The sequence below is a fragment of the Panulirus ornatus genome, chromosome 50 (genome assembly GCF_036320965.1).
Source record: "Panulirus ornatus isolate Po-2019 chromosome 50, ASM3632096v1, whole genome shotgun sequence".
NCBI classification, from domain to species: domain Eukaryota; kingdom Metazoa; phylum Arthropoda; class Malacostraca; order Decapoda; family Palinuridae; genus Panulirus; species Panulirus ornatus.
The window spans coordinates 31,753,129-31,777,048 of NC_092273.1; positions in this window are offsets into that span (position 1 = coordinate 31,753,129).

Here is a 23,920-nt window from a genome sequence, read left to right on the forward strand (position 1 = left end):
GTGTGATGATGATGATGTTCACTTCTCATACGTTCTAGACGTGTGATGATAATGATGATGATGGTCACTGGTCATGGATTGAGGATGAGGGATTATGGTCACTGGTCATGGATTGAGGATGTGATGATGATAATCATTGGTCATGTGTTGAGTATGTGTGATGATCATGATGGTCAATAGTCATGGGTTGAGGATGTATGATGATGGTCACTGGTCATGGGCTGAGGATGTATGATGATGATGATCCCTGGTCATGGTTTGAATATTTTTGATAATGGCCACTGGTCATGGGTTTTGGATGTGTAATGATAATGATGGTCAATGTTCAAGGGTTGAGGATATGTGATGATGATGTTGGCCATTGGTTATGGCTTGAGGATGTGTGATGATGATGATGGTCATTGGTCTTGGGTTGAGGATGTGTTATGATGTTACCTGGTCATGGGTTGAGGATGTGTGATGATGATGCTGGTCCCTAGTCATGGGTTGTGGATGTGGGATTGTGATGATGGTCACTGGTCATGGGTTTTTTGTGTGATGATGATAATGATGGTCACTGGTCATGGGTTGAGGGTATGTGATGATTATGTTGGCCATTGGTTATGGCTTGAGGATGTGTGATGATGATGATGGTCATTGGTCATGGGTTGAGGATGTGTTATGATGTTCACTGGTCATGGGTTGAGGATGTGTGATGATGATGCTGGTCACTAGTCATGGGTTGTGGATGTGGGATTGTGATGGTGGTCACTGGTCATGGGTTGTGGATGTGTGATGATGATAATGATGGTCACTGGTTATGGGTCTTGTATGTGTGATTGTGAAGATGGTTACTGGTCATCGGCTGAGAATGTGATGATGATGATGTTCACTGGTCATGGGTTGAGGATTAGAGATTATGGTTATTCTTCATGGGTTGAAATTGTCTGATAATGATGATAGTCAATGGTCATGGGTTGAGGATGTGTGATGATGATGATGGTCAATTGTCATGTGTTGAGGATATGTAAAGATGGTCACTGGTCATGGGATGAGGGTGTGTGAAGATGATGATCCCTGGTCATGGGTTGAAGAGTTGTGATGATGGCCACTTGTCATGGGTTGTGGGTATATGATGATGATGGTCACTGGTCATGGGTTGAGGATGTGTGATGATGAGGATGGTCACTGGTCATGTGTTGAGGAAGTGTGATGATGATGATGGTCATTGGTTAAGGGTTAAGGATGAGTTATGATGTTCGATTTTCATGGGTTGAGGATGTGTGATGATGATTGTCACAGGTCGTGCGTTGAGGATGTTTGATGATGATGATCGTCTCTGGTCTTGGGTTGTGGAATTTTGATGATGGTAATGTTCTATGGTCAAAGGTTGACGATGTGTGGTGATGATGATGGTCGATGATGATGATGATGGTTACTGGTCATAGGTTGTGGATGTGTGATGATGATGGTCACTGGACATGGGTTGTGGATGTATGATTATGATAATGATCACTGGTCATGGGTTGGGATGTATGACGAAAGTCACTGCCCATGGGTTCAGGATGTGTGATGATGATGGTCACTGGTCATGCGTTGAGGATGTATGATGATGATGATGGTCAATGGTCATGGGTTGAGGATGTGATGATAATTATGGTCAATGGTCCTGGGTTGAGGATTTGTGATGATGGTCACTTGTCATGGGTTATGGATATGTGTTGATGATGATGGTCACTGGTCATGGGTCGAGGATGTGTGATGATGGACACTGGTCATGTGTTGAGGCTGTGTGATGATGATGATGGTCATTGGTCATGGGTTGTGGATGTTATGATGGTCACTGGTCATGGGTTGAGGATGTGTGATGATGATGATGGTCACTGGTCATGGGCTGAGGATGTGTGATGATAGTCACTGTTCATGGGTTGAGGATGTTTGATGATGATGATCACTGGTCATGGGTTAGGGATATTTGATGATGGTGATGGTCATTGGTCATGTTTTGACGATGTGTGATGATGATGATGGTCACTGGTCATGCGTTGTGGATGTGTAATGATGATGGACTGGTGATGATGATGATGGTCAAAAGTCATAGGTTGTGGATTTGTGATGACGATTGTCACTGATCTTGGGTTGTGAATGTGTGATGATGATGATGGTCACTGGTCATGTGTTGTGGACGTTTGATGATGATGATGGTCACTGGTCATGAGTTGTGCATGTATGATTATGATGATGATCACTGGTCAAGGGTCTTGAATGTGTGATGATGATGTTGGTCACTGGTCATGCTTTGTGAATGTTTTATAATGTTGATGGTTACTGGTCATGGGTTGAGGATGTGTGTGATGATGATTGTCGCTGATCTTGGGCTGTGGAAGTGTGATGATTATGATGGTCACTGGTAATGGGTTGAGGATGTTGGATGATTGTCACTGACAATGGGTTGAAGATGTGTGTTGATAATGATTGTCACTGGACATGGGTTCAGGATGTGTGATGATGATGATGGTCACTGGTCATGGGTTGTTGATGCGTGATTGTGATGATAGTCACTGGTCTTGTTTTGTATATGTGTGATGATAATGAATATGGTCACTGATCATGGGTTGTGGATGTGTGATGATGATGATAGTCACTAGTCATGGGCTGTGGATGTGTGATGATGATGATGGTCAGTGATCATGTGTTGTAGATGTGTCATGATGATGATGATGATGATGATGGTCACTGGTCATGGGCTGAGAGTGTGTTATGATGTTGATGGTCACTGGTCATGGGTTGTGGATATGTGATGGGGATGATGGTCACTGGTCATGGGTTGTGGATGTGTGATGATGGTGATGATGATTGTCACTGGTATTGGGTCGTTGATATGTGATGGTGATGATGGTCACTGGTCATGGGTTGAGAATGTGTGATGATGATGATAGTCACTGGTCATGGGTTGTGGATATGTGATGGTGATGATGGCCACTGGGCATGGGTTGAGAATGTTTGATGATGATGATAGTCACTAGTCATGGGTCGTGGATGTGTGATAGTGATGATGGTCAATATTCATGCGTTGTGGATGTGTGATGATGATGATGGTCACTGGTCATGGGTTGAGGATGTGTGATGATGGTCACTGGTCATCGGTTGAGAATGTGTGATGATGATAATAGCCACTGCTCATGGGTTGTGGATGTGTGATGATGACGATGGCCACTGTTCATGGGTTGTGGATGTGTGATGATGATGGTCACTGGTCATGGGTTCATGATGTGTGATGAAGATGATGGTCACAGGTAATGGGTTCAGGATGTGTGATGATGATGATGATGGTCATTAGTCATGGGTTTAGGATGTGTGATGATGATGATGGTCACTGGTCATGGGTAGTTGATGTGTGATCGTGATAATTGTCACTGGTCTTGGGTTTTATACGTGTGATGATGATGAATATGGTCACTGATCATGGGTTGTGGAGGTGTGATGATGATGATGGTCACTAGTCACGGGATGTGTATGTGTTATGATGATAATGGTCATTGGTCATGTGTTGTAGATGTGTAATGATGATGATGATGGTCAATGTTCATGGGTTGAGAGTGTGTTATGATGATGATGGTCACTGGTCATGGGTTATGGATGTATGATGGTGATAATGGTCACTGATCATGGGTTGAGAATATGTGATGATGATGATGGTCACTGGTCATGGGTTGTAGATGTGTGATGATGATGATGGTCACTGGTCATGGGTTGAGAATGTGTGATGATGATGATGGTCACTGGTCATGAGTTGAGGATGTGTGATGTTCGTCACTGGACATGGGTTGAGAATGTGTGATGATGATGATGGTCAATGATCATGGGTTGAGGATGTGTGATGATAATGATGATCTCTGGTCATGGGTCGTGGATGTTTGATGATTGTGATGGTCTCTGGTCATGGGTTGAGGATGTGTGATGATGATGATGTTCACTTCTCATACGTTCTAGACGTGTGATGATAATGATGATTATGGTCACTGGTCATGGATTGAGGATGAGGGATTATGGTCACTGGTCATGGATTGAGGATGTGATGATGATAATCATTGGTCATGTGTTGAGTATGTGTGATGATCTTGATGGTCAATAGTCATGGGTTGAGGATGTATGATGATGGTCACTGTTCATGGGCTGAGGATGTATGATGATGATGATCCCTCGTCATGGTTTGAATATTTTTGATAATGGCCACTGGTCATGGGTTTTGGATGTGTGATGATAATGATGATCACTGTTCATGGGTTGAGGATATGTGATGATGATGTTGGCCGTTGGTTATGGCTTTAGGATATGTGATGATGATGATGGTCATTGGTCTTGGGTTGAGGATGTGTTATGATGTTCACTGGTCATGGGTTGAGGATGTGTGATGATGATGCTGGTCCCTAGTCATGGGTTGTGGATGTGGGATTGTGATGATGGTCACTGGTCATGGGTTTTTTATGTGTGATGATGATAATGATGGTCACTGGTCATGGGTTGAGGGTATGTGATGATGATGTTGGCCATTGGTTATGGTTTGAGGATATGTGATGATGATGATGGTCATTGGTCTTGGGTTGAGGATGTGTTATGATGTTCACTGGTCATGGGTTGAGGATGTGTGATGATGATGCTGGTCACGAGTCATGGGTTGTGGATGTGGGATTGTGATGGTGGTCACTGGTCATGGGTTGTGGATGTGATGATGATAATGATGGTCACTGGTCATGGGTCTTGTATGTGTGATTGTGAAGATGGTTACTGGTCATCGGCTGAGAATGTGTGATGATGATGTTCACTAGTCATGGGTTGAGGATTAGAGATTATGGTTATTCTTCATGGGTTGAAATTGTCTGATAATGATGATAGTCAATGGTCATGGGTTGAGGATGTGTGATGATGATGATGGTCAATTGTCATGGGTTGAGGATATGTAAAGATGGTCACTGGTCATGGGCTGAGGATGTGTGAAGATGATGATCCCTGGTCATGGGTTGAAGAGTTGTGATGATGGCCACTTGTCATGGGTTGTGGGTATATGATGATGGTCACTGGTCATGGGTTGAGGATGTGTGATGATGAGGATGGTCACTGGTCAAGTGTTGAGGAAGTGTGATGATGATGATGGTCATTGGTTATGGGTTGAGGATGTGTTACGATGTTCGATTTTCATGGGTTGAGGATGTGTGATGATGATTGTCACTGGTCGTGCGTTGAGGATGTTTGATGATGATGATCGTCTATGGTCTTGGGTTGTGGAATTTTGATGATGGTCATGTTCTATGGTCAAAGGTTGACGATGTGTGATGATGATGATGGTCGATGATGATGATGATGGTTACTGGTCATAGGTTGTGGATGTGTGATGATGATAATGGTCACTGGACATGGGTTGTGGATGTATGATTATGATAATGATCACTGGTCATGGGTTGGTATGTATGACGAAAGTCACTGCCCATGGGTTCAGGATGTGTGATGATGATGGTCACTGGTCATGCGTTGAGGATGTATGATGATGATGATGGTCAATGGTCATGGGTTGAGGATGTGTGATGATAATTATGGTCAATGGTCCTGGGTTGAGGATTTGTGATGATGGTCACTTGTCATGGGTTATGGATATGTGATGATGATGATGATGGTCACTGGTCATGGGTCGAGGATGTGTGATGATGGACACTGGTCGTGTGTTGAAGCTGTGTGATGATGATGATGGTCATTGGTCATGGGTTGTGGATGTTATGATGGTCACTGGTCATGGGTTGGGGATGTGTGATGATGATGATGGTCACTGGTCATGGGCTGAGGATGTGTGATGATAGTCACTGTTCATGGGTTGAGGATGTTTGATGATGATGATGATCACTGGTCATGGGTTAGGGAAATTTGATGATGGTGATGGTCATTGGTCATGTTTTGACGATGTGTGATGATGATGATGGTCACTGGTCATGCGTTGTGGATGTGTAATGATGATGGACTGGTGATGATGATGATGGTCAAAAGTCATGGGTTGTGGATGTGTGATGACGATTGTCACTGGTCTTGGGTTGTGAATGTGTGATGATGATGATGGTCACTGGTCATGTGCTGTGGACGTGTGATGATGATGATGGTCACTGGTCATGAGTTGTGTATGTATGATTATGATGATCACTGGTCAAGGGTCTTGAATGTGTGATGATGATGTTGGTCACTGGTCATGCTTTGTGAATGTTTTATATTGTTGATGGTTACTGGTCATGGGTTGAGGATGTGTGTGATGATGATTGTCGCTGGTCTTGGGCTGTGGAAGTGTGATGATTATGATGGTCACTGGTAATGGGTTGAGGATGTTGGATGATTGTCACTGACAATGGGTTGTAGATGTGTGTTGATAATGATTGTCACTGGACATGGGTTCAGGATGTGTGATGATGATGATGGTCACTGGTCATGGGTTGTTGATGCGTGATTGTGATGATAGTCACTGGTCTTGTTTTGTATATGTGTGATGATAATGAATAGCGTCACTGATCATGGGTTGTGGATGTGTGATGATGATGATAGTCACTAGTCATGGGCTGTGGATGTGTGATGATGATGATGGTCAGTGATCATGTGTTGTAGATGTGTCATGATGATGATGATGATGATGATGGTCACTGGTCATGGGCTGAGAGTGTATTATGATGTTGATGGTCATTGGTCATGGGTTGTGGATATGTGATGGGGATGATGGTCACTGGTCATGGGTTATGGATGTGTGATGATGATGATGATGATGATTGTCACTGGTATTGGGTCGTGGATATGTGATGGTGATGATGGTCACTGGTCATGGGTTGAGAATGTGTGATGATGATGATAGTCACTGGTCATGGGTTGTGGATATGTGATGGTGATGATGGTCACTGGGCATGGGTTGAGAATGTGTGATGATGATAGTCACTAGTCATGGGTCGTGGATGTGTGATGGTGATGATGGTCAATGTTCATGGGTTGTGGATGTTTGATGATGATGATGGTCACTGGTCATGGGTTGAGGATGTGTGATGATGGTCACTGGTCATCGGTTGAGAATGTGTGATGATGATAATAGTCACTGGTCATGGGTTGTGGATGTGTGATGATGACGATGGCCACTGTTCATGGGTTGTGGATGTGTGATGATGATGGTCACTGGTCATGGGTTAATGATGTGTGATGATGATGATGGTCACAGGTAATGGGTTCAGGATGTGCGATGATGATGATGATGGTCATTGGTCATGGGTTTAGGATGTGTTATTATGTTCACTGGTCATGGGTTGAGGATTTGTGATGATGATGGTCACTGGTCATGGGTTGAGGATGTGTGATGATGATGATGGTCACTGTTCTTTGGTTCAGGATGTATGATGATGATGATGGTCATTGGTCATGGGTTGAGGATGTGTGATGATGATGATGATGGTCATTTCTCATACGTTGTGGATGTGTGATGATGATGATGATGGTCACTGGTCATGAGTTGTGGATGTGTGATGATGATGATGGTCACTGGTCATGTGTTGTGGATGTGTGATGATGATGATGATGGTCACTGGTCATGGGTTGAGGATGTGTGATGATTATGATGGTCACTGGTCATGGGTTGAGAATGTATGATGATGATGGTCACTGGTCATGGGTTGAGGATGTGATGATGGTCACTGGTCATGGGTTGAGAATGTGTGATGATGATGATGGTCAATGGTCATGGGTTCAGGATGTGTGATGATGATGATGGTAAATGGTCCTGGGTTGACGATGTGTGATGAGTGTCACTTGTCATGGGTTGAGGAATTGTTATGATAATGATCACTTATCATGGGTTATGGATGTGTGATGATGGTCAATGGTCATAGTTTTGTAGATGTGTGATGACGATGATGGTCACTGGTCATGGGTTGAGGATGTGTGATGATGGTCGTTGGTCATGTGTTGAGGATGTGTGATGATGATGATGGTCATTGGTAATGGGTTGGGGATGTGTTATGATGTTCATTGGTCATGGGTTGAGGATGTATCACGAAAGTCACTGGCCATGGTTTCAGGATGTGTGATGATGATGATGGTCTCTGGTCATGGGTCGTGGATGTTTGATGAAGGTGATTGTCTCTGGTCATGGGTTGAGGATGTGTGAGGATGACGATGATGGTCATTGGTCATACGTTGTGGATGTGTGATGATGATGATGATGGTCAATGGTCATGGGATGGGGATGTGTGATAGTGATGATTGCCACTGATAATGGGTTGTGGATGTGTGATGATGATGATGATGGTCACTGGTCATGAGTCGTGGATGTCTGATGGTGATGATGGTCACTTGTCATGTGTTGAGAATGTGTGATGATGATGATGGTCACTGGTCATGGGTTGAGGATGTGATGATGGTCACTGGTCATGGGTTGAGGATGTGTGATGATGATGATGGTCACTCTTCTTTGGTTCAGGATGTATGATGATGATGATGGTCATTGGTCATGGGTTGAGGATGTGTGATGATGATGATGATGGTCATTTCTCATACGTTGTGGATGTGTGATGATGATGATGATGGTCACTGGTCATGAGTTGTGGATGTGTGATGATGATGATGGTCACTGGTCATGTGTTGTGGATGTGTGATGATGATGATGATGGTCACTGGTCATGGGTTGAGGATGTGTGATGATTATGATGGTCACTGGTCATGGGTTGAGAATGTATGATGATGATGGTCACTGGTCATGGGTTGAGGATGTGATGATGGTCACTGGTCATGGGTTGAGAATGTGTGATGATGATGATGGTCAATGGTCATGGGTTCAGGATGTGTGATGATGATGATGGTAAATGGTCCTGGGTTGACGATGTGTGATGAGTGTCACTTGTCATGGGTTGAGGAATTGTTATGATAATGATCACTTATCATGGGTTATGGATGTGTGATGATGGTCAATGGTCATAGTTTTGTAGATGTGTGATGACGATGATGGTCACTGGTCATGGGTTGAGGATGTGTGATGATGGTCGTTGGTCATGTGTTGAGGATGTGTGATGATGATGATGGTCATTGGTAATGGGTTGGGGATGTGTTATGATGTTCATTGGTCATGGGTTGAGGATGTATCACGAAAGTCACTGGCCATGGTTTCAGGATGTGTGATGATGATGATGGTCTCTGGTCATGGGTCGTGGATGTTTGATGAAGGTGATTGTCTCTGGTCATGGGTTGAGGATGTGTGAGGATGACGATGATGGTCATTGGTCATACGTTGTGGATGTGTGATGATGATGATGATGGTCAATGGTCATGGGATGGGGATGTGTGATAGTGATGATTGCCACTGATAATGGGTTGTGGATGTGTGATGATGATGATGATGGTCACTGGTCATGAGTCGTGGATGTCTGATGGTGATGATGGTCACTTGTCATGTGTTGAGAATGTGTGATGATGATGATGGTCACTGGTCATGGGTTGAGGATGTGATGATGGTCACTGGTCATGGGTTGAGGATGTGTGATGATGATGATGGTCAATGGTCATAGGTTCAGGATGTGTGATGATGATGGTAAATGGTCATTGGTTGAGGATGTGTGATGAGGGTCACTGGTCATGGGTTGAGGAATTGTTATGATAATGATCACTTATCATGGGTTGAGGATATATGATGATGGTCACTGGTCATAGTTTTGTGGATGTGTGATGACGATGATGGTCACTGGTCATAGGTTGAGGATGTATGATGATGATGATGATGATGATGATGATGGTCAGTGGTCATGGGTTAAGGATGTGTGATGATGATGGTAGTCACTGGTCAAGGGTTGTTGATATGTGATTGTGATGATGGTCACTGGTCTTGGGTTGTAGATGTGTAATGATGATGATGGGGTCACAGGTCATGGGTTTTGGATGTGTGATGATTTAAATTTTTACTAGTCATGGGTTCAGGATGTTTGATGATGATGGTCACTGGTCATGGATTGTATATGTGTGATGGTGATGATGACGATGATGGTCACTGGTCATAGGTTGAGGATGTGTGATTGTGATTGTCAGTGGTCATGGGTCTTGGATGTGTGATATTGATGATGGTCACTGGTCATGGGTTGAGAATGTGTGATGGTGATGATGATGGTTATTGCTCATACGTTGTGGATGTGTGATGATGATGATGATGATTGTCACTGGTCATGGGTTGTAGAAATGTGATGACAATGATGATGGTCATTGGTCATGGGTTGAGGATGTATCACGAAAGTCACTGGCCATGGGTTCAGGATGTGTGATGATGATGGTCACAATTCACGTGTTGAGGATGTGATGTTGATGATGGTCTCTGCTCATGGGTCGTGGATATTTGATGATAGTGATTGTCTCTGGTCATGGGTTGACGATGTATGATGATGATGATGATGGTTATTGCTCATACGTTGTGGATGTGTGATGATGATGATGATGATGGTCACAGGTCATGGGTTGTGGAAATGTGATGATGATGATGATGGTCACTGGTCATGGGTTGTGGATGAGTGATGATGATGGTGATGGTCAATGGTCATGGGTTGAGGATGTGTGATGGTTATCATGGTCACTGGTCATGGGTTGAGAATGTATGATGATGATGATGGTCACTGGTCATGGGTTGAGGATGTGATGATGGTCACTGGTCATAGGTTGAGGATGTGTGATGATGATTGTCAGTGGTCATGGGTTGAGAATGTGTGATGATGATGATGGTCACTGGTCATGAGTTGAGGATGTGTGATGATGATGATGGTCAATGTTCATGGGTTGCAGATGTGTGATGATATTGATGGTCTCTGGTCATGGGTAGTGGATGTTTGATGATGGTGATGGTCTCTGGTCATGGGTTGAGGATGTGTGATAATGATGATGGTCACTGCTCATACGTTGTAGATGTTTGATGATGATGATGATGATGGTGATTGATCATGGGTTGTGGATGTGTGATGATGATGATGATGGTCACTGGTCATGGGTTGAGGATGTGTGATGGTTATGATGGTCACTGGTCATGGGTTGAGATTGTATGATGATGATAATTGTCACTGGTCATGGGTTGAGGATGTGATGTTGGTCACTGGTCATTGGTTGAGGATGTGTGATGATAATGATGCTCAATGGTAATGGGTTTAGGATGTGTGATGATGATGATGGTCAGTGATCATGCGATGCGGATGTGTGATGGTGATGATGGCCACCGATAATGGGTTGTGGATGTGTGATGATGATGATTTTCACTGGTCATGAGTCGTTGATGTCTGATGGTGATGATGGTCACTTGTCATGGCTTGAGAATGTGTGATGATGATGATGGTCACTGGTCATGGGTTGAGGATGTGATGATGGTCACTGGTCATGGGTTGAGGATGTGTGATGATGATGGTCACTGGTCATGGGTTGAGGATGTGTGATGATGATGATGGTCACTGGTCAGGGTTGAGGATGTGTGATGATGGTGATGGTAAATGATCATGGGTTGAGGATGTGATGAGGGTCACTGGTCATGGGTTGAGGAATTGTTATGATAAGGATCACTTGCCATGGTTGACGGTGTGTGATGATGGTCACTGGTCATAGGTTTGTGGATATGTGATGACGATGATGGTCACTGGTCATGGGTTGAGGATTTGCGATGATGGTCCTTAGTCATGTGTTGAGGATGTGTGATGATGATGATGGTCATTGGTAATGGGTTGGGGATGTGTTATGATGTTCACTGGTCATGGGTTCAGGATATGTGATGATGATGATGGTCACTGGTCATGGGTTTTTGATGTTTGATGATGATGATGGTCACTAGTCATGGGTTGTGGATATTTGATAATGGTGAAGATTATTGGTCATGGGTTGAGGATGTGTGATGATGGTGACGGTCACTGATCATACGTTGTGGATGGGTGATGATGATGGATGTGTAATGATGATGGTCACAGGTCATGGGTTGTGGATGTGTGATGACGATCGTTACTGGTCATAGGTTGTAAATGTGTGATGATGATGATGGTCACTGGTCATGGGTTGTGGAATTGTGAAGATGATGATGGTCACTGGTCATGGGTTTTGGATGTTTGATGATGATAGTCACTGGTCATGGGTCTTGGATGTGTGATGATGATGATGGTCAATGGTCATGGGTTTTTAATGTTTTATGATGGTGATGGTCACTAGTGATGGGTTGAGGATGTTTGATAATGGTGATGGTCACTGGCCATGGGCTGTGGATGTGTGATGATGATGATGGTCACTGGTAATGGGTTGAGGATGTGTTGACTGTAACTGGCCATGGGTTGAGGACGTGTGGTGAGGATGATGGTCACTGGTCATGGGTTAAGGATGTGTGATAATGATGATGTTCACTGATTATGGGTTGTTGATGTTGATTGTGATAATTGTCAATGGTCTTGGGTTGTATATGTCTGATGATGATGAATATGGTCACTGGTCATGGGTTGTTTATGTTTGATGATGATGATGGTCACTAGTCATGGGTTGTGGATGTGTGATGATGATGATGGTCACTGGTAATGGGTTGAGGATGTGTTGATTGTAACTGGCCATAGGTTGAGGACGTGTGGTGAGGATGATGGTCACTGGTCATGGGTTAAGGATGTGTGATAATGATGATGTTCACTGGTCATGGGTCGTTGATGTGTGACTGTGATAATTGTCAATGGTCTTGGGTTGTATATGTGTGATGATAATGAATATGGTCACTGGTATTGGGTTGTTTATGTGTTGTGATGATGATGGTCACTAGTCATGGGTTGTGGATGTGTGATGATGATAATGGTCATAGGTCATGGCTTGTAGGTGTGTGATGATGAAGATGGTCACTGGTCATGGGTTGAGAGTGTTATGATGATGATGGTCACTGGTCATGGGTTGTGGATTTTTGATGGGGATGATGGTCACTGGTCATGGGTTGTGGATGTGTGATGATGATGACGATGATGGTCACTGGTCATGGGTCGTGGTTGTGTGATGGTGATGATGGTCACTGGTTATGGGTTGAGATTTTGTGATGATGATGATAGTCACTGGTCATGGGTTGAGGATGTGTGATGATGATGATGGCCACTGTTTATGGGTTGTGGATGTTTGATGATGATGATGGTCACTAATCATGGGTTGAGGATGTGTGATGATGGTCACTGGTCATCGGTTGAGAATGTGTGATGATGATGATAGTCACTGGTCATGGGTTGTGGATGTGTGATGATGACGATGGCTACTGTTCATGGGTTCTGTATGTGTGATGATGATGATGGTCACTGGTCATGGGTTGAGGATGTGTGATGATGATGATGGTCACAGGTCATGGGTTCAGGATATGTGATGATGATGATGATGGTCATTGATCATGGGTCTAGGATGTGTTATTATGTTCACTGGTCATGGGTTGAGGATTTGTGATGATGATGATGGTCACTGGTCATGGACTGAGGATGTTTGATGATAATGATGGTCACTGGTCATGGGTTCAGGATGTGTGATGATGATGATGGTCATTGGTCATGGGTTGAGAATGTGTTATGATTTTCACTGGTCATGGGTTGAGGATGTGTTATGATGATGATGGTCACTGGTTATGCGTTGTGGGTGTCATGATGATGATGGTCATTGGTCATAGGTTGTGGATGTGCGATGATGATGATGGTCACTGGTTGTGGGTTGTTGATGTGTGATGATGATGGTCACTGGTCATGGGTTGAAGATGTGTGATGATGATGATAGGTCACTGGTCATGGGTTTTGGATGTGTGATGATGATGATGGTCACCGTTCATGGGTTGTGGATGTGTGATTCTGATGATGGTCACTGGTCATGGGTTGAGGATGTATCACGAATGTCACTGGCCATGGGTTCAGGATGTGTGATGATGATGGTCACAATTCACATTTTAAGGATGTTTGATGTTCATGATGGTCTGTTGTCATGGGTCGAGGATATTTGATGATGGTGATTGTCGTTGGTCATGGGTAGACGATGTGTGATGATGATGATGATGGTTATTGCTCATACGTTGTGGATATGTGATGATGACGATGATGATGGTCACTGGTCATGGGTTGTGGAAATGTGATGATGATGATGATGGTCACTGGTCATGGGTTGAGGATGTGTGATAATTATGATGGTCACTGGTCATGGGTTGAGAATGTATGATAATGATGATGGTCACTGGTCATGGGTTGAGGATGTGATGATGGTCAATGGTCATGGGTTGAGGATGTGTGATGATGATGATGGTCACTGGTCATGGGTTGTTGATGTGTGATTGTGATAATTGTCACTGGTCTTGGGTTGTATATGTGTGATGATGATGAATATGGTCACTGGTCATGGGTTGTTTATGTGTGATGATGATGATGGTCACTAGTCATGGTGTTGTGGATATGTGATGATGATAAAGGTCATTGGTCATGGCTTGTAGATGTGTGATGATGATGATGATGATGATGGTCACTGGTCATGGGTTGAGAGTGTGTTATGTTGATGATGGTCACTGGTCATGGGTTGTGGATTTGTGATGGGGATGATGGTATCTGGTCATGGGTTGTGGATGTGTGATGATGATGATGATGATGGTCACTGGTCATGGGTTTTGGATGTGTGATGGTGATGATGGTCACTGGTCATGGGTTGAGAATGTGTGATAATGATGATATTCACTAGTCATGGGTTCTGGATGTGTGATGATGATGATGGCCACTGTTCATGGGTTGTGGATGTGTGATGATGATGATGGTCACTGGTCATGGGTTGAGGATGTGTGATGATGGTCACTGGTCATTGTTTGAGAATGTGTGATGATGATGATAGGTACTGGTCATGGGTTGTGGATGTGTGATGATGACGACGGCCACTGTTCGTGGGTTGTGGATGTGGGATGATGATGACGGTCACTGGTCGTGGTTTGAGGATGTGTGATGATGATGGTCACAGGTCATGGATTCAGGATGTGTGATAATGATGATGATTGTCATTGGTCATGGGTTTAGGATGTGTTATGATGTTCGATGGTCATGGGTTGAGGATTTGTGATGATGATGATGGTCACTGGTCATGGGTTGAGGATGTGTGATGATGATGATGGTCACTGGTCATCGGTTCAGGATGTCTGATGAAGACGATGGTCATTGGTCATGGATTGAGGATGTGGTATGATATTCACTGGTCATGGGTTGAGGACGTGTGATGATGATGGTCACTGGTCATGCGTTGCGGGTGTGATGATGATGATGATGATGATTATCACTGGTCATAGGTTGTGGATGTGCGATGATGATGATGGTCACTGGTTATGGGTTCTTGATGTGTGATGACGATTGTCACTGGTCATGGGTCGAAGATGTGTGATGATGATGATAGGTCACTGGATATGGGTTTTGGATGTGTGATGATGATGATGGTCACCGGTTATGGGTTGTGGATGTGTGATTATGATTATGGTCACTGGTCATGGGTTGAGGATGTATCACGAAAGTCACTGGCCATGGGTTCAGGATATTTGATGATCATGGTCACAATTCACGGGTTGAGGATGTGTGATGATGATGATGGTCTCTGGTCATGGGTCGTGGATGTTTGATGATGGTGATTGTCTCTGGTCATGGGTTGAGGATATGTGATGATGATGATGATGGTTATTGCTCATACGTTGTGGATGTGTGATGATGATGATGATGATGGTCACTGGTCATGGGTTGTGGATGTTTCATCATGATGATGGTCACTGGTCATGGGTTGTGGATGTTTCATCATGATGATGGTCACTGGTCATGGGTTGAGGATGTGATGCTTATGATGGTCACTGGTCATGGGTTGAGAATGTATGATGATTATGATGGTCACTGGTCACGGGTTGAGGATGTGTGATGACGATCAATGGTCATGGGTTCAGGATGTTTGATGATGATGATGGTCAGTTGTCATGGGTTGTCGATGTGTGATAGTGATGATGACCACTGATAATTGGTTGTGGATGTGTGATGATGATGATGATGGTCACTGGTTATGAGTTGTGGATGTCTGATGGTGATGATGGTCACTTGTAATGGGTTGAGAATTTGTGATGATGATGATGGACACTGGTCATGGGTTGAGGATGTGATGATGGTCACTGGTCATGAGTTGAGGATGTGTGATGATCATGATTGTCAATGGTCATGGGTTGAGGATGTGCGATGATGATGATGGTAAATGGTCATGGGTTGAGAATGTGTGATGAGGGTCACTGGTCATGGGTTCAGGAATTGTTATGATAATGATCATTTGTCAAGGGTTGAGGATGTGTGATGATGGTCACTGGTCATAGTTTTGTTGATGTGTGATGAAGATGATGGTCACTGGTCATGGGTTGAGGATGTGTGATGATGGTCGTTAGTAATGTGTTGAGGATGTGTGATGATGATGATGGTCATTGGTAATGCGTTGGGATGTGTTATGATGTCCACTGGTCATGGGCTCAGGTTGTGTGATGATGATGATGGTCACTGGTCATGGGTTGAGTATGCGTAATGATGGTCATTGGTCATAGGTTGAAGATGTGTGATGATGATGATGGTCACTGGTCATGTGTTGTTGATGTTTGATGATGATGATGGTCACTAGTCATGGGTTGTGGATATGTGATGAGGGTAATGGTCATTGGTCATGGGTTGAGGATGTGTGATGATGATGATGGTCACTGATCATGCGTTGTGGATGGGTGATGATAATGGATGTGTAATGATGATGATGGTCACAATTCATGGGCTGTGGATGTGTGATGACGATCGTTACTGGTCATGGATTGTAAATGTGTGATGATGATGATGGTCACTGGTCATGGGTTGTGGAATTGTGAAGATGATGATGATCACTCATCATGGGTTTTGGATGTTTGATGATGATGATAGTTACTGGTCTTGGGTCTTCGATGTGTGATGATGATGATGGTCACTTATCAGGGTTTATGAATGTTTTATGATGGTGATGGTCACTGGTGATGGGTTGAGGATGTTTGATAATGGTGATGGTCACTGGTCATTGGCTGTGGATGTGCGATGATGATGGTCACTGTTAATGGGTTAAGGATGTTATGATTGTAACTGGCCATGGGTTTAGGACGTGTGGTGAGGATGATGGTCACTGGTCATGGGTTCAGGATATGTGAAAATGATGATGGTCACTGGTCATGGGTTGTTGATGTGTGATTGTGATAATTGTCACTGGTCTTCGTTGTATATGTGTGATGATGATGAATATGGTCTCTGGTCATGGGTTGTTTATGTTTGATGATGATGATGGTCACTAGTCATGGGTTGTGGATGTGTGATGATTATAATGTTAATTGGTCATGGCTTGTATTAGTGTGATGATGATTATGATGATGGTTAATGTTCTTGTGTTGAGAGTGTGTTATGATGATGATGGTCACTGGTCATGGGTTGTGGATGTGTGATGCTGATAATGGTCACTGATCATGGGTTGAGAATATATGATGATGATGATGGTCACTGGTCATGGGTTGTGGATGTGTGATGATGATGATGATCAATGGTCAGGGGTTGTGGATGTGTGATGATGGTGATGGTCACTGGTCATGTGTTGCGGATGTTTGATAATGGTGATGGTCACTGGTCATGGGTTAAGGATGTGTGATGATGATGATGGTCACTGGTCATCCGTGGTGGATGTGTAATGATGATGATGATCATGTTCACTGGTCATGGGTTGTGGATATGTGAGGATGATGATGGTCACTGTTCATGTGTTGTGCATGTATGATGACGATGGTTACTGGTCATGGGTTGTGGATGTGTGATGATGATGATCACTGGTCATGGGTTGTGGATGTGTGAAGATGATGATGGTCACTGGTCTTGCGCTGTGGATGTGTGATGATAATGATGGTAACTGGTAATGGGTTGAACATGTGTGATGATTGTCGTTGGCCATGGGTTGAAGATGTGTGATGATGATGATGGTCACTGGTCATGGTTTAAGGATGTCTGATGATGATGATGATAATCACTGGTCAAGGGCTGTTGATATGTGATTGTGATGATGGTCACTGGTCATGGGTTTTGAATGTGTGATGATTATAATGTTCACTGGTCATGGGTTTTGGATGTGTGATGAATATAATGTTCACTAGCCATTGGTTTAGGATGTGTGACGATGATGATGATCACTGGTCGTGGCTTGTAAATGTGTGATGATGATGATGATGGTCACTGTTCATAGGTTGAGGATGTGTAATGATGATTGTCACTGGTCATGGGTCTTGGATGTGTGATGGTGATGATGGGCAATGGTCTTGGGTTGAGAATGTGTGATGATGATGATGATGGTCACTGGTCATGAGTTTAGGATGTGTGATGATCGTCACTGGTCATGGGTTGAGGATGTGTGATGATGATGATGGTAAATGGTCATGGGTTGAGGATGTATGATGATGATGGTCAGTGGTCATGAGTTGTGGATATGTGATAGTAATGATTGCCGCTGATAATGGGTTGTGTATGTGTGATGATGATGATGATGGTCACTGGTCATGAGTCGTGGATGTCTGATGGTGATGATGGTCACTTGTCATGGGTTGAGAATGTGTGATGATGATGATGGTCACTGTTCTTGGGTTGAGGATGTGATGATGGTCACTGGTCATGGGTTGAGAATGTGTGATGATGATGATGGTCAATGGTCATGGGTTCAGGATGTGTGATGATGATGATGGTAAATGGTCCTGGGTTGAGGATGTGTGATGAGGGTCACTGGTCATGTGTTGAGGAATTGTTATGATAATGATCACTTATCATGGGTGGAGGATGTGTGATGATGGTCACTGGTCATAGTTGTGTGGATGTCTGATAATGATGATGGTCACTCGTCATATGTTGAGGATGTGTGATGATGGTCGTTGGTCATTTGTTGAGAATGTGTGATGATCATGATGGTCATTGGTAATGGGTTGGGGATGTGTTATGATGTTCACTGGTCATGGGTTCAGGATGTGTGATGATGATGATGGTCACTGGTCGTGGGTTGAGGATGCGTGATGATGGTCATTGGTCATGGGTTGAGGATGTGTGATGATGATGATGGTCACTGGTCATGGGTTGTTGATGTTTGATGATGATGATGGTCCTTGGTCATGGCTTGTATATGTGTGATGATGATGATGATGATAGTCAATGTTCATGGATTGAGAGTGTGTTATGATGATGTTGGTCACTGGTCATGGGTTGTGGATGTTTGATGGTGATAATGGTCACTGATCATGGGTTGAGAATATGTGATGATGATGATGATGGTGACTGGTCATGGGTTGTGGAAGTGTGATGATGATGATGGTCACTGGTCAAGGGTTGTGGATGTGTGATGATGATGATGGTCACTGGTCATGGGTTATGGATGTTTGATGATATTGATTGTCACTGTTCATGGGTTAAGAATGTGTGATGATGATGATGGTCACTGGTCATCCGTGGTGGATGTGTAATGATGATGATGATAATGTTCTCTGGTCATGGGTTGTGGATATGTCAGGATGATGATGGTCACCGTTCATGTGTTGTGCATGTATGATGACGATGGTTACTGGTCATGGGTTGTGTATATGTGATGATGATGATCACTGGTCATGGGCTGTGGATGTGTGAAGATGATGATTGTCACTAGTCATGGGCTGTGGATGTGTGATGATAATGATGGTACCTGGTAATGTTTTGAAGATATATGATGATTGTCACTGGCCACGGGTTGAGGATGTGTGATGATGATGATGGTCACTGGTCATGGGTTGAGGATGTGTGATGATGATGATTGTCACTGGTCAAGGGTTGTTATGTGATTGTGATGATGGTCACTGTTCTTGGGTTGTAGATGTGTGATGATGATGAAGGTGGTCACTGGTCATGGGTTTTGGATGTGTGATGATCATAATGTTTACTAGTCATGGGTTGAGGATGTGTGACGATGATGAAGGTCACTGGTCATGGGTTGTAGATGTGTGATGATGATGATGATGATGGTCACTGGTCATAGGTTGAGGATGTGTGATGATGAATGTCACTGGTCATGGTTCTAGGATGTGTGATGGTGATGATTGTCACTGGTCATGGGTTGAGAATGTGTGATGATGATAATGGTCACTGGTCAAGAGTTGAGGATGTGTGATGATCGTCACTGGTTATGGGTTTAGGATGTTTGATGATGATGATGGTCAATGATCATGGGTTGAAGATGTGTGATGATGATGATGGTCAGTGGTCATGGGTTGTGAATGTGTGAGGGTGATAATGGTCACTTGTCATGGGTTGAGAATGTGTGACGATGATGATAGTCACTGTTCTTGGGTTGAGGATGTGATGATGGTCACTGGTCATGGGTTGAGGACGTGTGATGATGATGATGGTCAATGGTCATGGGTTGAGGATGTGTGATGATGATGATGGTAAATGGTCCTGGGTTAAGGATATGTGATGAGGGTCACTGGTCATGGGTTCAGGAATTGTTATTATAATGATTATTTGTCAAGGGTTGAGGGTGTGTGATGATGGTCACTGGTCATAGTTTTGTTGATGTGTGAAGATGATGGTCACTGGTCATGGGTTGAGGATGTGTGATGATGGTCGTTGGTCATGTGTTGAGGATGTGTGATGATGATGATGGTCATTGGTAATGCGTTGGGATATGTTATGATGTTCACTGGTCACGGGTTCAGGATGTGTGATGATGATGATGGTCACTGGTCATGGGTTTAGGATGCGTGATGATGGTCATTGGTCATAGGTTGAGGATGTGTGATGATGATGGTCACTGGTCATGTGTTGTTGATGTTTGATGATGATGATGGTTACTAGTCATGGGTTGTGGATATGTGATGGTGATGGTCATTTGTCATGGGTTGAGGATATGTGATGATGATGATGGTCACTGATCATACGTTGTGGATGGGTGATGATAATGGATGTGTAATGATGATGATGGTCACAAGTCATGGGCTGTGGATGTGTGATGACGATCGTTACTGGTCATGGATTGTGAATGTGTGATGATGATGATGGTCACTGGTCATGGGTTGTGGAATTGTGAAGATGATGATGATCACTCATCATTGTTTTTGGATGTTTGATGATGATGATAGTTACTGGTCTTGTATCTTCGATGTGTGATGATGATGATGGTCACTTGTCATGGTTTATGAATGTTTTATGATAGTGATGGTCACTGGTGATGGGTTGAGGATGTTTGATAATGATGATGGTCACTGGTCATTGGCTGTGGATGTGTGATGATGATGATGGTCACTGTTAATGGGTTAAGGATGTGTGTTGATTGTAACTTGCCATGGGTTTAGGACGTGTTGTGAGGATGATGGTCACTGGTCATAGGTTCAGGATGTGTGAAAATGATGATGGTCACTGGTCATGGGTTGTTGATGTGTGATTGTGATAATTGTCACTGGTCTTCGTTGTATATGTGTGATGATGATGAATATGGTCTCTGGTCATTGGTTGTTTATGTTTGACGATGATGATGGTTACTAGTCATGGGTTGTGGATATGTGATGATTATAATGTTCATTGGTCATGGCTTGTATTTGTGTGATGATGATGATGATGATGATGATGATGATGGTCAATGTTCATGGGTCGAGAGTGTGTTATGATGATAATGGTCACTGGTCATGGGTTGTGGATGTGTGATGCTGATAATGGTCACTGATCAAGGGTTGAGAATATGTGATGATGATGATGGTCACTGGTCATGGGTTGTGGATGTGTGATGATGATGATGGTCACTGGTCAGCGGTTGTGGATGTGTGATGATGGTGATGGTCACTGGACATGTGTTGTGGATGTTTGATGATGGTGATGGTGACTGGTCATGGGTTAAGGATGTGTGATAATGATGATGATCACTGGTCATCCGTGGTGGATGTGTAATGATGATGATGATCATGTTCAGTGGTCATGGGTTGTGGATATGTGAGAATGATGATGGTCACTGTTCATGTGTTGTGCATGGATGATGACGATGGTTACTGGTCATAGGTTGCGGATGTGTGATGATGATGATCACTGGTTATGTGTTGTGGATGTGTGAAGATGATGATGGTCACTGGTCTTGCGCTGTGGATGTGAGATGATAATGATGGTAACTGGTAATGGGTTGAAGATGTGTGATGATTGTCTTTGGCCATGGGTTGAGGATGTGTGACGATGATGATGGTCACGGGTCATGGGTTAAGGATGTGTGATGATGATGATAGTCACTGGTCAAGGGTTGTTGATATATGATTGTGATGATGGTCACTGGTCTGGGGTTGTAGATGTGTGATGATGATGGTGGTCACTGGTCATGGGTTTTGGATGTGTGATGAATATAATGTTCACTAGTCATGGGTTTAGGATGTGTGACGATGATGATGGTCACTGGTCGTGGTTTGTAGATGTGTGATGATGATGATGATGGTCACTGGTCATAGGTTGAGGATGTATAATGATGATTGTCAGTGGTCATGGGTCTTGGTTGTGTGATGGTGATGATGGTCAATGGTCTTGGGTTGAGAATGTGTGATGATAATGATGATGATGGTCACTGGTCATGAGTTGAGGATGTGTGATGATCGTCACTGGTCATGGGTTGAGGATGTGTGATGATGATGATGGTCACTAGTCATGGGTTGAGGATGTATGATGATGATGATGGTCAGTGGTCATGGGTTGTGGATGTGTGATAGTGATGATTGCCACTGATAATGGGTTGTGGATGTGTGATGATGATGGTCACTGGTCATGAGTCGTGGATGTCTGATGGTGATGATGGTCACTTGTCATGGGTTAAGAATGTGTGATGATGATGATGGTCACTGTTCTTGGGTTGAGGATGTGATGATGGATACTGGTCATGGGTTGAGAATGTGTGATGATGATGATGGTCAATGGTCATGGGTTCAGGATGTGTGATGATGATGGTAAATGGTCCTGGGTTGAGGATGTGTGATGAGGGTCACTGGTCATGGGTTGAGGAATTGTTATGATAATGATCACTTATCATGGGTGGAGGATGTGTGATGATGGTCACTGGTCATAGTTGTGTGGATGTCTGATAACTATGATGGTCACTCGTCATATGTTGAGGATGTGTGATGATGGTCGTTGGTCATGTGTTGAGGATGTGTGATGATCATGATGGTCACTGGTAATGGGTTGAGGATGTGTTATGATGTTCACTGGTCATGGGCTCAGGATGTGTGATGCTGATAATGGTTACTGATCATGGGTTGAGAATATGTGATGATGATGATGGTCACTGGTCATGGGTTGTGGATGTGTGATGATGATGATGGTCAATGGTCAGGGGTTGTGGATGTGTGATGATGATGATGGTCACTGGTCATGTGTTGTGGATGTTTGATGATGGTGATGGTCACTGGTCATGTGTTGTGGATGTTTGATGATGGTGATGGTCACTGGTCAGGGGTTGTGGATGTGTGATGATGGTGATGGTCACTGGTCATGTGTTGTGGATGTTTGATGATGGTCATGGTCACTGGTCATGGGTTAAGGATGTGTGATGATGATGATGGTCACTGGTCATCCGTGGTGGATGTGTAATGATGATGATGATCATGTTCAGTGGTCATGGGTTGTGGATATGTGAGGATGATGATGGTCACTGTTCATGTGTTGTGTATGTATGATGACGATGGTTATTGGTCATGGGTTGCGGATGTGTGATGATAATGATCACTGGTTATGGGTTGTGGATGTTTGAAGATGATGATGGTCACTGGTCTTGCTCTGTGGATGTGTGATGATAATGATTGTAACTGGTAATGGGTTGAAGATGTGTGATGATTGTGTTTGGCCATGGGTTGAGGATGTGTGACGAT